The sequence below is a fragment of the Rhinolophus ferrumequinum genome, chromosome 10 (genome assembly GCF_004115265.2).
Source record: "Rhinolophus ferrumequinum isolate MPI-CBG mRhiFer1 chromosome 10, mRhiFer1_v1.p, whole genome shotgun sequence".
Lineage (NCBI taxonomy): Eukaryota > Metazoa > Chordata > Mammalia > Chiroptera > Rhinolophidae > Rhinolophus > Rhinolophus ferrumequinum.
The window spans coordinates 5,420,569-5,433,896 of NC_046293.1; the positions used below are offsets into that span (position 1 = coordinate 5,420,569).

Sequence of the window (13,328 nt, forward strand, 5' to 3'; positions counted from 1 at the left end):
GGTGGGGGGCACTTATCACATTTCAAGGTCTTTTCCAAATTTGACCCCTTCCTCCAGAATAGGATGCAGAGACAGATACAGGTTAAAACCAGCTGAAGCTGGATGATAAACGTGTGTGTGTGTGTGTGTGTGTGTGGCGGGGGGGGGCAGTGGGAGTGAACAGAAGGGCTGCCCGTTGTGCTGGTCTCTTTCTCAGGCGGGCCCTTCTGAGGGCTTGGCTGAGGGCTGGTGGGTTGGGGGTGCTGGGTAGTAAAGGGTGACTCTGCTGAGCCCTAGAACTGGGCCGGACGTAGAAGGGAAGTGAAGCTGGGGAGGCTGGGACCACCTTGGGGCCTCCAAGTGCTTCCTTCTGCTGGCCCTAGCGCGGGGCGTGTGGGGCGATCAGGAGTGGCCTCGGGGGTGAGCACCCCACCCTTAGATGTGTGCAGCTGAGAGAAGGCCTCTCTTTGGTCACGGCACCCACACACTTCTTGGTCTCAGTTCTTTTATAGGAGACAGCCACTCTGACCTTTGGTCACCAAACAGAACAAACCAACCAACATATATTCGCCTCTAGGGTTTAATTTAGAATAAGGAAAACAAAGTATCAGCCCTGCTTTGTTTTCCAGCCACCTGCCCTCCTTGCTTTTGTTGGACCCGCAGTTGCCTCTTTGGAAGTAATCAGTCACCACCGCTTGGCTTTCCAGCCTCTTCGTTATTAAGTAAGTTGGTGGCATTGTTGTGCCAAGGGGATGGGGAGGTGCCCAGCTCTGCCCCTGGTTCAGTTAGTCTTGTAACAGCCACACTGGGCCAAAGCTGGGCCACCTCTGGCACAGGTGAAGGAAGAAACATTTAATTTCCATTCCCTCTGGTTTGCTTTGCTCCTTATTCCCAGATGCTCTGCAGCGAGAGCGAAGGGAATGGTTTCTCCACCTGGAGCCATCGTTGCGTTGGGTGTAGCTAAGCAGCTGTCCTGAGTCAGGCACAGGTGGTCACAGTCACCAGGCTTTTGTCCCTGGCAGGTGGGTTTTCCCTTCATCTCCAGATTCAGTTTGGAGAGATGGGCCGGGGGAGGTGGGAGCAGAGTTTTATTAGGTTAACATACCAACTGCAGAGAACCTTCAGGGAAGCCTGGGGCTTTTTCTTTTAAGTTGGAAATGGAGAATTCTGAATTAGGTACTTTTCTTAATTTGTCCTGATCTTTAAGCAAATTTTATAGCTGCTCTATTTTCATTGATGGCAGGGAGGAATACCTGAGTGACCGGCTAAGGTCTGTGCCCCACGGCCTGTGCGTCGCTCATGCAACTGAGTTTTACACCAGTTTATTTCCCATGAGGCAACACTGTCCCCAGTACTAGACATGGACAGCTGACCAGTGGTCACTCACCATTTGTCTCATGAGACCGTTACTGGCCAGCAATCAGTTATCTAAAGAAGTTGGGTAAAGCAAGAATCATAAAAAATAATACATAGTTTAGGCATTTGATTTTTAACTTAAAAAAAACCCAGTGTGTCTCTTGGACCAATCTTTTATTGACCTTTTATTTTACTTTGAATCTGCTGATCAGAATTGTCACTTGTTGCCTCACATAAGCCACACCTGCCATTTTTGTGTTCCATATTTGGGTTTTACTTGAAGCGGATTGAGAATTTAGAGGCGTGAAACAACCTGAGTTGCTAAATCCTAGATTTTTACAAAATTTTACCCAATCCTTTACATTTGTCTAACCCACACCTATACCTACACCTGTAATTGAGTTAGGACTTTTACAAAGTTTTTAAAATTTTAGCAACTTGTAGTTTTCATAGAAACAACTGTGTACTTAAGTGTGTTTCATAGGCTTATGAGTATATAGTTTGTGTGTGTGCGTGTGTGTGTATATATATATATATATACACGCACACACACACATATATACATTTACGTATGTTTACACTTAAATGTATATATTTGTAAATACATTTATATACTTATATGTACAATTGGCGTAAATAGATTTGGGGACAACTGGGCCACGCGGAGCTGTTCGCCACCTGTGGTCGCTGTGCCAAGGAGGCCCTGTAGTAAATTCGACAGTGATTCTGCTGTGAGGAAGCTTCCAGCCTAGTGGGGGCAATGTCTGCATGCCACTAACCATGACACAAGTTAAAAAGTGGCAGATGCCTTCAGAGCGCGCATGTGCTCCCAGCAGGAAAGGAGCGGACCATTCATGGAAGAGCAGGTATTTGACATGGGCCTTCCGTTTCTTTCTGTGCTTAGTTGCGTGTTTTTGTGTCAGAGGTGTAACCAGAGGTAACGGTCCTTGGGCCTCGGGCGGTGCTCAGCACATCTGACCCGTTCCTGAGGTTTCCCAGTGTCGGTCCTTTGTCGAGGCCCAGTCCTGACCAAGCTTCCTTATTCCTCAGTTGTGTGCCCGGCTGCGGGGAGTGGTCGAGAGGAAACAGCGGCCCCGTCACGGGTCCCCATCACGGGTGTGTGGTCCTAAGCCAGCCTGGACCTAAGAGAACGTCCTTGGAAGACGGTGGCTGGGGTGGCCGCACAGACTCAGAGGGAACCTGAATGAGCCGGAGGGATGACCGTTTCGAAGGGCGGGGGCATTCATTCCCCAAAGGCCGGTTATCGGGAATGCTGTTCCCTGGAGGAGGAACGTCTGCTGGGCAGAAGCCCCCGCAGAAAAGCTTTGCAGCACAAAATGGGCGCTACGTTAACCCAGGGCCAGGCTGCATCCAGGAGGGAAATACAATTTTGTGTGTCTCCAGGGAGCCCACCTAAACTTCTACAGGCTAAAAAGCACAGCACATCATTCATAGGAACTCAAATACTGTGATTCATAGGAATTCAAGAAATGTTGCCTGACTGCCTCCCGAAACCACGGAGGCCTTCCCGAGATCCGCCCTGTGTGGGTGGGTGAGCTCAGGTAGGAGGGAGTCACCTGGGAGCGAAGAGGCCCTGTCGCAGTCAGTCAGCTGGAGAAAAGGGACTCTGCCACCCACTTGGTGTGCAATATTCTTTATTAGACTTCTCAAAGTTCCCACTTATGGCATTTGTTACTGTATGCTCAGGCCAAGTGAAACAAAAAGATGTGTGCACAGCTAAGTGGGAATGAACCTCCTGCCCCTCACTCTGAGCTGGTGCAGCCCAGCCTTCCACAGCTTTCTGCAGGCTCACAGACATCGGAGCTGCTTCTAATAAAAGGAATAAGATAGTGCAGGCCTCACTCAGCAGCTTGCTCTTTCACTTCCCTTTGCCTTACGCACTCCTGATTTGCAGCCCTGCGAACAAAGACCTGACAGCAGCGCCCTGCACGGCTAGGTGTTCACTGTTGAATGGACGAGCGCCTGCTGTCCTCCAGGTAGCTCGCCAGCTGCGCAGGTTTTGGTAGTTACCCCAAATCTAAGTGCATCAGCCTTTTTGTAGGACGTACTTCGACTCGTGGCATATGAGGCCCAGTCAAGGTGACCCCCTTTTCTGGGCATTTCTCCCAGCCGTAGATGTTGTTTTTTGCTGGGTGAAATAGTATCCTTCTTATTTTAATTTGTGTTTTCCTGAGGACTAGTGAGGTTGAGCATCAGTTCACGTGTTCATAGGCCGTTTGTATTTCTTTGAATTCTATACGCATATCCTTTGTCCATTTCTTTTCTCTTATTGTTTTTCTTTTCAGTTTTAGGAGCTCTTTGTATATTGGGCTATAAATCCTTTGTTGTATGTATTGGAAATATGTCCCCCGGCTTTTGTTTCTACAATTTGTTTTTATTTTATTTAGGCATCTTCCCCCATTAAATGTAAACATTTTTATGTAGTCAAATGTGTGTATCTCTATTTTATAGAGTTTAGTTTCTGTTCCATCGTGGTCTACAGGAAACTATGGAACAGTTTCCTCTGTATGTGTGTGTATGGAGATAAATATTGACATATATTTGCAACATTGCTAAATATATTTCTAAATAAATAATAATTTGAATACAGTAGTGTATTAAAAGATTAATTCTCCATGACCAAGTGAGGGTTATTCCAGAAGTGCAAGGATAGCGCAAGGGGAGGAAGTGTGGCAGCCGGAGGAAGTCCTGGCATGGCGTGTCCCGGTCTTGGCATGGCGTGTCCCGGTCCTCCCAGCTCCTCGCTCTCTGTCTTTGGCCCAATTATTCAGTCTCCCTGAGCTTTACTCTCCATCTGTACAATTAGCAGAACAAGAATGATGCCATCGTCTAGGGCTGATGTAAGGACTGAATGGGGTAATACATGCACAGCCCTGAGAGCAGGGCTTGCTTGGCGCACAGTAACTGCTCAGTTAACCTCATGCTTCATAATTTGCTACATACAATTAAAGGGAAAACCTTTGTTGATATATAGTAACAGATGTTTGACAGGCATATAATAAAATCCTGCAGCTAATCCTAATACAACTCTAAGTCAAATGGTTATAGACGGAATCTACATAAACACAGAAATATTTACCAAACCCAGCAACAAGCACATGACGTGGTCATTTCATTATGCCCCAGACATGCTGGGGAGGCCTGTGTGGAGCACTGTTCCCCCACATCTGTGAACCCCCAGCTGATCCTGTGGACAGGCTCGTGTGCAGAGGGAGGGGCCAGAGGAGCGGCTGTGGCAGAGTCTGTCCAGCCTGAGCCGGCCCCTGGGTTTCTCTTTGCTGCCCAGAGCATGTCACCACCTGTCCCTGAGGCCTGCGTTTCCCATTGGCCTTTCACCACGTGGGGTGGCTCCTGGTTCACCCTGCAGGAACCAGGAATGAATTCCTGGGGTTGGGTGGGGAGGAGGATTGTTAAAGTCACAAGCCAGGGGAGCAGTTTCATGGCAGTAGGAAGAATACTGGGAGTGACCTGTGACATTGAGAGTGACAGGCGGGTCACCAGCAGGCGCCCATGGCTCTGTGCTCTGAGGATTTGCCCATTCATCACTTCTAACCCCCCTTCTCTCCTGCATGCAAAATACACGCACTAACGTCCTCAAAATGAGCTTGGGCGGGAAGGCTGAACGCTCCGAATCCTGGAGGCTTCAGGCCAGGTTGACCTTCCCGATTGACCCAGAAAGCTCTGTGTTTGATTGGGGGTGGAACTCGGCGCTGGCCTGCTGTAGACCTGGAATGTGGTGAACACCTGTTTCTTCCTTGTGTCTTTCTTATGGCACTTTTCTTCTCTACCTTGGGTTTAGAAATATTTTATTAGATAACTGAAAATTCATGTAAACAATGTGTGATGGATATGTAAATTTCGAAGCATAATTCTAAAACCCTGGCAGCCTGCCCCCCAGGGCAGCTCCTAGCGGGCTGTCCTGCCAGGCCTAAGGCATTCCAGGGTGTCTTCTGGTCTCTCAGTTCCTTCTTTTCTTTTTTTAAAAAAGCATCCTTACACACATATATACGTATCTATACCTAATATATTCAGTTTTGTTTCTGAACTTTATAAAAACGGGATCAAGTAATCTGCAGGTTGTGTTTTCCTTCATTTGTACTGCTGACTAATATTCCACCATGAGCACTGTGTTCGTCAGGCTGTCCTAGGATGTGTGTGCACAGAAGGTGGCGAACTTTAAGGAGCTGGTTCACGTGGTGATGGAGCTTAGCGAGCCCACACCTGGGGTCCGGACCAGCAGGCCGGAGCCCCGGGAGAGCCGATCGTGCAGTTCCAGTCCTGTCCCAGGCTGGCGGCCCAGGGACCCAGGCGGGTTGATGGTGACAGCGGAGAATTCCTGTTACTGGGGAAGAGTTGGGTTTTTTTGTTCTGTTCAGACCTTCAACTTAGTGGACAACCTCTCCCGCCCCCCTTTATGGAGGGCAATCACTTAACCAGGTAAAATGTTAATCTTGTCCGAAAACATCCTTGCAGAAACACCCAGAATAATGTTGGATCCAATATCTGGGCACTTTGGGGCTCAGTCAAGTTGACACGTAAAACTAACCATCATGCGCCTAGACCACAGTTTACCATTCTCCTGTCACAGATCCTGGCTCGCTTCCGTTTGTTGACCGTTAGGGGTGCCGTGGCCCTGAATCCTCCTTTGGCGGGTCTGCTGTGCACTCGATTCTCTCAGGTTTACACAGAGCAGCAGACTTGCTGGCTCCTGGGCTCGTGTAAGGCATTTTGGCTTACAGAAATGCCACGCCCAAGTGACACCGCCATTTACTCTCCCAATGGTCACGGATGCAAGTTGCAGTGCCCACGTCCTCTCCACCTAGGTTGTCACTTCTTCCCTGGATCCATTCAGTATGTGTCAGGCGTTCTCTCCTTCTGGCCTCAGTGTGCCTTCCTGTCACAGAGGAGGACGAGCGTTCTTTCACAGGGGTGTCAGCGGTTCATGCTGCTCTTTGGTGACAATCCTGGTCAGGCCTTTTCTCAGTTTTCTTGTGGGTGGTCTGTGTTTTTCTTATTGATTTGTGTCGGTTCTTTACACATTCTGTATACTAATCAATTTAGTGGTGACATGAGGCGCAGATAATGTCTCTAAGTTTGTGCATCTCTTTTCACTTTCATTATGTTGTCTTTTGTTAAACATTTTTCATTTCAATGTAGTTGACTATATTAATCTTAGGTATTTTTAATGACTTTTTAAGGGAAATCTTTTCCTGCCTACATATTTTTCTATATTTTCTTTTAAAATTTCAAGTTTTGCTTTTCACATTAAACCTTAGTCTACCTGGAGTTGATTGTTGCGTTTGGTGTGAACTAGGACTCCAGTTGTTCGTCTTCCAAGTGGATGACTGATGAGTCCCTTCCGTGCCTTGGGACACTTACCTCTGGCATACAGGAAGTTTAGAAATATGGGTGGGGCTGTTTCTTTCTTTCTCAATTAAATTTTTTTTTTATTGCAGTAAAATATTTATAACATAAAAATTACTATGTTAGCCAGTTAAAGTTATACAATTCTGTGGCGTTAAATACATTAACGTGTTGTGCCGCCACCATTGTCCGTCTCTAGAACACTCATCTTCCCAACCCGAGTCTCTGCACCCACTAAACAGCAGCTCCCCGTTCCTCGTTCCCTCCAGCCCTGTGGGTCTGTTTCTGTCTGCACCCGGTCAGCGTACCACCCTCCCTTCCTCCATTCTGCCTTTTAATAAAAGTATTTTAGGGCCAGCCCGGTGGCTCAGGCGGTTAGAGCTCCATGCTCCTAACTCCGAAGGCTGCCGGTTCGATTCCCACATGGGCCAGTGGGCTCTCAACCACAAGGTTGCCAGTTCAATTCCTCGAGTCCTGCAAGGGATGGTGGGCTCCGCCCCCTGCAACTAAGATTGAACACGGCTCCTTGAACTGAGCTGCTGCTGAGCTCCCGGGTAGCTCAGTTGGTTGGAGTGCACCACAAGGTTGCTGGTTCAACTCCCGCAGGGGATGGTGGGCTGCGCCCCCTGCAACTAGCAACGGCAACTGGACTTGGAGCTGAGCTGCACCTTCCACAACTAAGATTGAAAGGACAACAACTTGACTTGGAAAAGTCCCGGAAGTACACACTGTTCCCCAATAAAGTCCTGTTCCCCTTCCCTAATAAAATCTTAAAAAAAACAACAACCGAGTATTTTAGTTGTATCTTCCTTATGAGTAAGTCACGAGAATGGGGGCTTTGTCTTAATGGCTCTCTGTCTCCCTAAAAGCACTTAATGGCACATGGTGGGAGCTTCGTAAGGCTAAGCGCTGAGCACTGACATTAAATTCTCTCAGGTTCTGACCTAGGAGAGATGACACGAGAGTCAGAATGACCACCACTCCACCTGTCTCACACGTACGGCGCGTATGGTGCAGTGTAGCTCAGACGGCATGCTGGTCAAGTGGACTTGCTAATTCTCCCCCACCCACCTGAGGCCCTGGCACAGCCTCCTGGAGGGTCAGCTGGGTCTGCCGAGCAGATGTACTCGTTCCAGATGGCCGCCTTGCATTGGTTTGTGGTGGAGAAAGAAGGGAAAGAAGTAGGAGGTGCTGGTCTTCTTATAGTTGAAGAAACTGAGGCTCAGAGGGAAATCAACCTGGGATTACACAGCAGGTGGGCTGTGAGTCGAGGCTGCACTTCTCTTCCTGAGTGATGGCATTCACCCCTGAGCCCTGTGTCCCCCGGGGTGGGGCTGCCATGTCTCTCCTGGGGCTTTTCCCCCTTTTCTCCTTTCAGCATATGCTGTGCCCCTAGGTGCTAAGTCCTGTCACAGGTGCTTTCCGAGGAAACAAGTACAGTGAAGCATCCATGATGGGGAAGGGACTGGGCAGTGGGGGGTGGGGGACGGCAGGCACAGGCCTGAGATTGGATGGAGGACAACAGCCTGCTTCCATGGCAGCTCGGAGAGGGCAGCAGCCCATCCTCCTGGGTGTCCTGGGAGGGGCCATGCCTGGCACGCGGGTGGCGCTCGCCACACTGGCTGGGGCACAGACAGGTACGTAGCCTGAGTCTTGCTCGTGAACTTTGCGACTGTCAGAGGTGTAAAGTCCAAGGTTTATTTGGAGAGTTGCTAGTTTAATAAAACATATACAAATGCGTGGAAAAAGCATAGGTAGCCGTTTTCTCAATGTCAAGTTAAAGCGGGAAGCCTCAGGGAAGCTGCTGAGCAAGGGCGCTTGGACGGGTTGCTGGTCCCTGATTCGGGGTGCTGGGGAGCCGTGACCCGCATCGTGCAAGACTCTGCAGTCACCGGCGGAGTAGAAAGGGTGACGCTGCACGCGAGGGATGGCCTTACCCGAAAACGTGGCAGCTTCTTCCTCTTCCAACTGCTGTTCTGGAGAAATAGCACAGCCTTTTTTAGAATGTCTTCTGTCTTTTTTAAAGGATTATTTAAAAAACTCTACTGCTGGTTCTCTCTGTCATGCGGTAATTTCGTTGCAGGCGGGGCGTCTGGGCAGGAACGTTTCACAGAAAGCCACCCGCGGCTCGCGTTCCAGTGGGTGCCGCGCTCGCTCCCGTGTGCAGGCAGCGTCCGGCCGCCCCGTCGGAGCGCTCATGGCGCACTGGCCTCAGGACAGGTCTTCTTAAATCCCGTTCAGAATGAACTAAATCCCCACACGCCATTCATAATTTGAAAATCCAGGTGTGTGCTTTTATTTCTAGAATTGTGTAAACTGTGTGTGTGTGTGTGGGGTACTGTTGGAAAGAAGCGCCTACAGAGCCATCTACGAGCATGAGTGACTTTTCTTCGTCACTGGGAGGCAGTTCCCAGCGTGAGGTCCTGGCCGGAGAGACCCCAGGGAGAGCTGTGCCTGCTTCTTCCAGCCGCTGCTTGTGCAGAGCTACAACTTCAGGTTTCCTAGCGCACGGTTCCGATGGCACTTCATCTTCTCTCCCGGGACATAAAAACCTAGTCTTTAGAAACGGAATTGTCACATGGTATTGGGTCATACCACCTCCTTTTATTGTGTCCAGCCTAGCGGGAACCTGCCGACTGACGAGGTGCCGCAAGGGTGGGCTGGAGAGGAGAGGACCGGGCAGGGTGGGGGCAGCAAGGGAGGGTGGGCCCCAGGGAGTAGACTGGCGGGGGGAGTGCAGAGAGCAGGCAGGGGCAGCCTCGGGCTTTGGAAGCCACTTCTCGCTGTCAGCACAGCTCTTACCGCCATCACGCAGACGCTCAGTGTCCAGCTCAGTGTCCAGCGGGGCACCGCCGTCCGTCACCTCGTGTGACCTTGAGCTTCCAGAGGCCCCCGCCTTCATTGCAAGGTGCTTGCTTCCTTGAGATTTCTTAAAACAAACCTTTTTATTTCTTTAGGCTTCATCTTTCCAGGCTGAGTTTTAAAATGCAGACCACGCTGTCGCTGACTCCTTGTGAAGGATATACTGAACATGCAGGAGCCAGTCACAGTTTTTAGGTTATTTCTGTGGTGAACTTGGTATTTTGAAAACATTTTCGATATACAGGAAACTTGCAAAGATAATAGCATTCCCATATACCATTCACCCACTTTTCCCCTAATGTTAACACCTTACGCAACCGCAGCGCGGTTGTCAAAATTAAGCAATTAACACTAGTACCTCATTATTCACTAAACTACAGACTTTACTCAGATTTCACCAGTTTTTCCACTGAGCTTCTCTGTTCCAGGCTCCAGTCCAGGATATCACATTGCGTTCGGTTGTCATGTCTCCTTGGTCTCCTCGGTCTCTGACAGTTTCTGTCTTTCCTTGTTTTTCATGACCTTGACAGCTTAGTTGGATACTTTGTGGAGTGGCCCTCGATTTGGGTTTGCCTGGTGTTTTTTCACATTGTTCGACTGGCCTTAGGAGTTTGGGGGTAGAATACTGCAGAGGTGAAGTGGCCCCCTCATCGTGTCGTCGCAGGGAGGACAGTGGCGTCAGCATGACTTGTCCCTGCTGAGTTGACCTTGCAGCCTTCCCGTTATCATTCCTTGGTTTTATAATATTTCAGTGGCTCTGCTTCCCCACGAGGCCGCGGGTCTCTTCAGTCCAGGGCCCCTGCCCTGCCTGCCTCTTCCCGTGTGAGGACTCATGCTGTAGGTGCCAAGCTCAGGGTGGCCCCACCAGGTCAGGTGATGACACATTTGGGTCACAGGGCTCTGGGAGCATTGAACCATGTTCACAGTCTCAGGTGAAACGAGCTTGGCCATTTGTTAACTGGAAATCTGGGGTCATTATTCCAGTTTCTCTATTTTTTTTTTTTTTATGTGTGACACTTTCCATAAAAAATGAAGGGGAAAATCTTTCTAATCTCCAGCCATGATGCAGCCCAGATGGATTTGATAGTGCAGGTGTTATCGTGTTGGTTGTTGCCAGTTGTGCTGGCTGTTACTCAACTCGGATGTGTTTGGTTCTTCCCCAGCGCTGCCATAGGGAAAAGACTTGCATCTAAACGAATGTTAAATGGTATTGCTCATGACTGTGTAATGGTAATCCTTAAAATCTTTGAGGAAGAAAGCTCATTGGTGTGCCATCAGAAAAGAATTCCAATTAAAGTGAGGTTGCAGATTAGTTGCAATACATTTATGGAACAGGAAGAAAATCTACCACTTACTGTTATGCTATTTTGTTGGAAAGACCATCTAAATCTAAATAAATCTAAATAAATCTAACGGATGAATGTGGACATGGACTATTTCTTTTTTTTTTTTTAATTGAAGTTTATTGGGGTGACAATTGTTAGTAAAGTTCCATAGATTTCAGGTGGACAATTCTGTATTATATCATCTATATATCACATTGTGTGTTCACCACCCACAGTCAGGGCTCCTTCCATCACCATTTATTTGATCCCTTTACATGGCCTATTTCTTACATGTATTTTGACGTTACAGACTGGGAGTCTGGTCTTTCAACAAATGTGGCAGAAGAATCCTGATGCCCTGTAAAGATCCTAGTCCAGCCTCTGGAACCCAAGACAGTTTCTCATAGGCAGGGATTAGCGTGGATTGTGACCGAGTGTCCTGGGGGAACAAGCGCAGAGGGACCCAGGGCTGGGGACACTCGCTCTGTCTTTGTGTTTCCCCCGTTAACCTGCAGACACATGACACGGCCTTGTGAGTTGTAAAGGTGTGGCTGTCATGAAACACAGTGAGTACACTGGGTGATGTCGCCCTTTAAGAAGTCGTCAGCATTTACTCGGTCGGTTTATACATGTGCCGCCGCCCTTCTTACCTGTCATAGACCTTTGAGCAGCTTTGCGTGTGCATGTTAGTGGATGGGTTTGGTGGCCACAGCTCTGTGGGTCATGGGCTGTCAGGGGCACTGGGATCTCTGTCCCGTCTTTGGGATGGCGCTGTCAGGCTGCTGAGTCCCCCTCGCCTGGCTGATCTCTAGGGGGGCCTGGTTGTGGGAGCCTGAGCAGTCTCCTGCCTGCCTGTGTGTGGCTGTGGCTCAGGCGGGGCCCCGGCATTTGGTTCAGCTCATCCAGCAAACTAAGACTTGTTCATTGCCCAGAATGTCTCCCTCAGACCTGCCTCTGCATGGAATGAACTCCCGTGGTGTCCAGCTTTTAAAGGACCTGCCCACTGAGGATGAGGTTGCTGGATGAGGCTGCGCCAGCGCCTGCTGCCTTGGGGTGCAGCCGAGAGGCTGGACTCTTCTGCGCCTTGTTTCTTTACAGAAATGGTTCGTACAGTCTCCGACTTCAGGGCATGAGTCATGTGGAGCACCCAGGAATCCCACCGCTTTCTTTTTCCACTTGAAATAGTGAAGCCAGCTGTGGGAGGTGACACGCCTCCCTCCGCAATGAGCTGGCGGAAAGGCAGGCGTTGCTTGATAGCAACTTGTTCTAGGGTTTCTCCACAATGAGGGATTTTATAAAAGCAAGTGGGGTGTGCCTGTGACCTCCCTGTATCCGCTGGTTTACAGAGGACGTGTGAGGGTCGTGGTTCCAACCCCACTTTGTACAAGACGGGGGCTCTCGGCAGCCCTTCCACACTTTGTCTCGGTGTGGTCTGCCCAGGTTTCAAAACTCATACAGATACTCAGTTCATTCTTTCAGTATAAAATTAATCTATGTACTTTTTTTTATCTATGTACTTTTAAAAAACAAATATTCAAAAGAAGAAAAGCACTGCTGACACCTTACTGTGCACTTTTCCAGATTGTCGTATCGACACACACACAAACGTGACGTTTAAAAACAAATGGATCATTCTGTTTAAACTGGTTTGTAACCTGCCCAGCTTTAGCTTGGTTTCACACGTGGAAGATACATCCCTCATCTGTACTTCTTCTTAAGCCGGGGCACCTGTCGCAGCTGCAAAGCGACACTGCCAGGCCGAGCTGCTTGCTGTCCCCCTGTGAGTCCTGCCAGGCTGCTCGCAGCACGTTCCTGGCAGCGCCCTGACCTTCCCGGCGGGAGCCCGAGAGTTGTTTGGCCCAGGAACTCTGGCGCTCAGCCCAGGGGGCGTCTCGGCAAAGTCCCCTCACTCTGGCCTCCTCCGCTAGGCCTCTGAACCAGCCCCGCCCTTCTTCATGCTTTGTCCTTTTGGTCATTGTGCCTTCTGATAGTCTCTTCCATTTGCATTGTTGTGGCAGAGATTCATTGATTTTCTGACATTTATCCATCGCCTGCTCTCTCGGTTTCCTGGTCATGCCGCTGCCGCCTAAGTATGCGTCCTCCTGTGTTTCAGCGACACCCTTCCTGAGGCCCCTTGGACTCTTCTGTGACTTGAGCTGAGATCAGTTGGGAGCCTCCAGTTCTGTCATCAGATGGCCACAGTGGCTACCATTGAATAACGCACCGCATGGACGTTACCTTGCTTCATCTTCACAGCTCCTGTGGTCATTACTGAGGCTGTGTTCACGGCACAGGTAGAGGAACGGGATGCTTAGAAATTTGCCAAGGTCATGCATCTGCTCCTGCTGTCCCTCTCTCTTGCTCAGCCCCACTCAGCTCCGCTTTTCCCGCGCAGATATCTACAGATGGTCTTACAGGAGG

The 13,328-nt window shown here is 49.4% G+C and overlaps 1 protein-coding gene across 6 annotated transcripts in view; it reads left to right on the forward strand.

The window, feature by feature from the left end:
* The window catches only part of PACSIN2 (protein kinase C and casein kinase substrate in neurons 2), a 111,736-nt gene that overhangs the window by 20,641 nt on the left and 77,767 nt on the right, over positions 1–13,328 (forward strand). The window contains exon 2 of one of the 6 annotated variants that reach the window (XM_033116826.1): positions 13,021–13,201. The exons of the other annotated variants lie outside the window; for them this stretch is intronic. The gene's annotated coding sequence lies outside the window, so the exon portion shown is untranslated. The remainder of the gene's footprint in view (positions 1–13,020; positions 13,202–13,328) is intronic. 6 annotated transcript variants of the gene reach the window in all.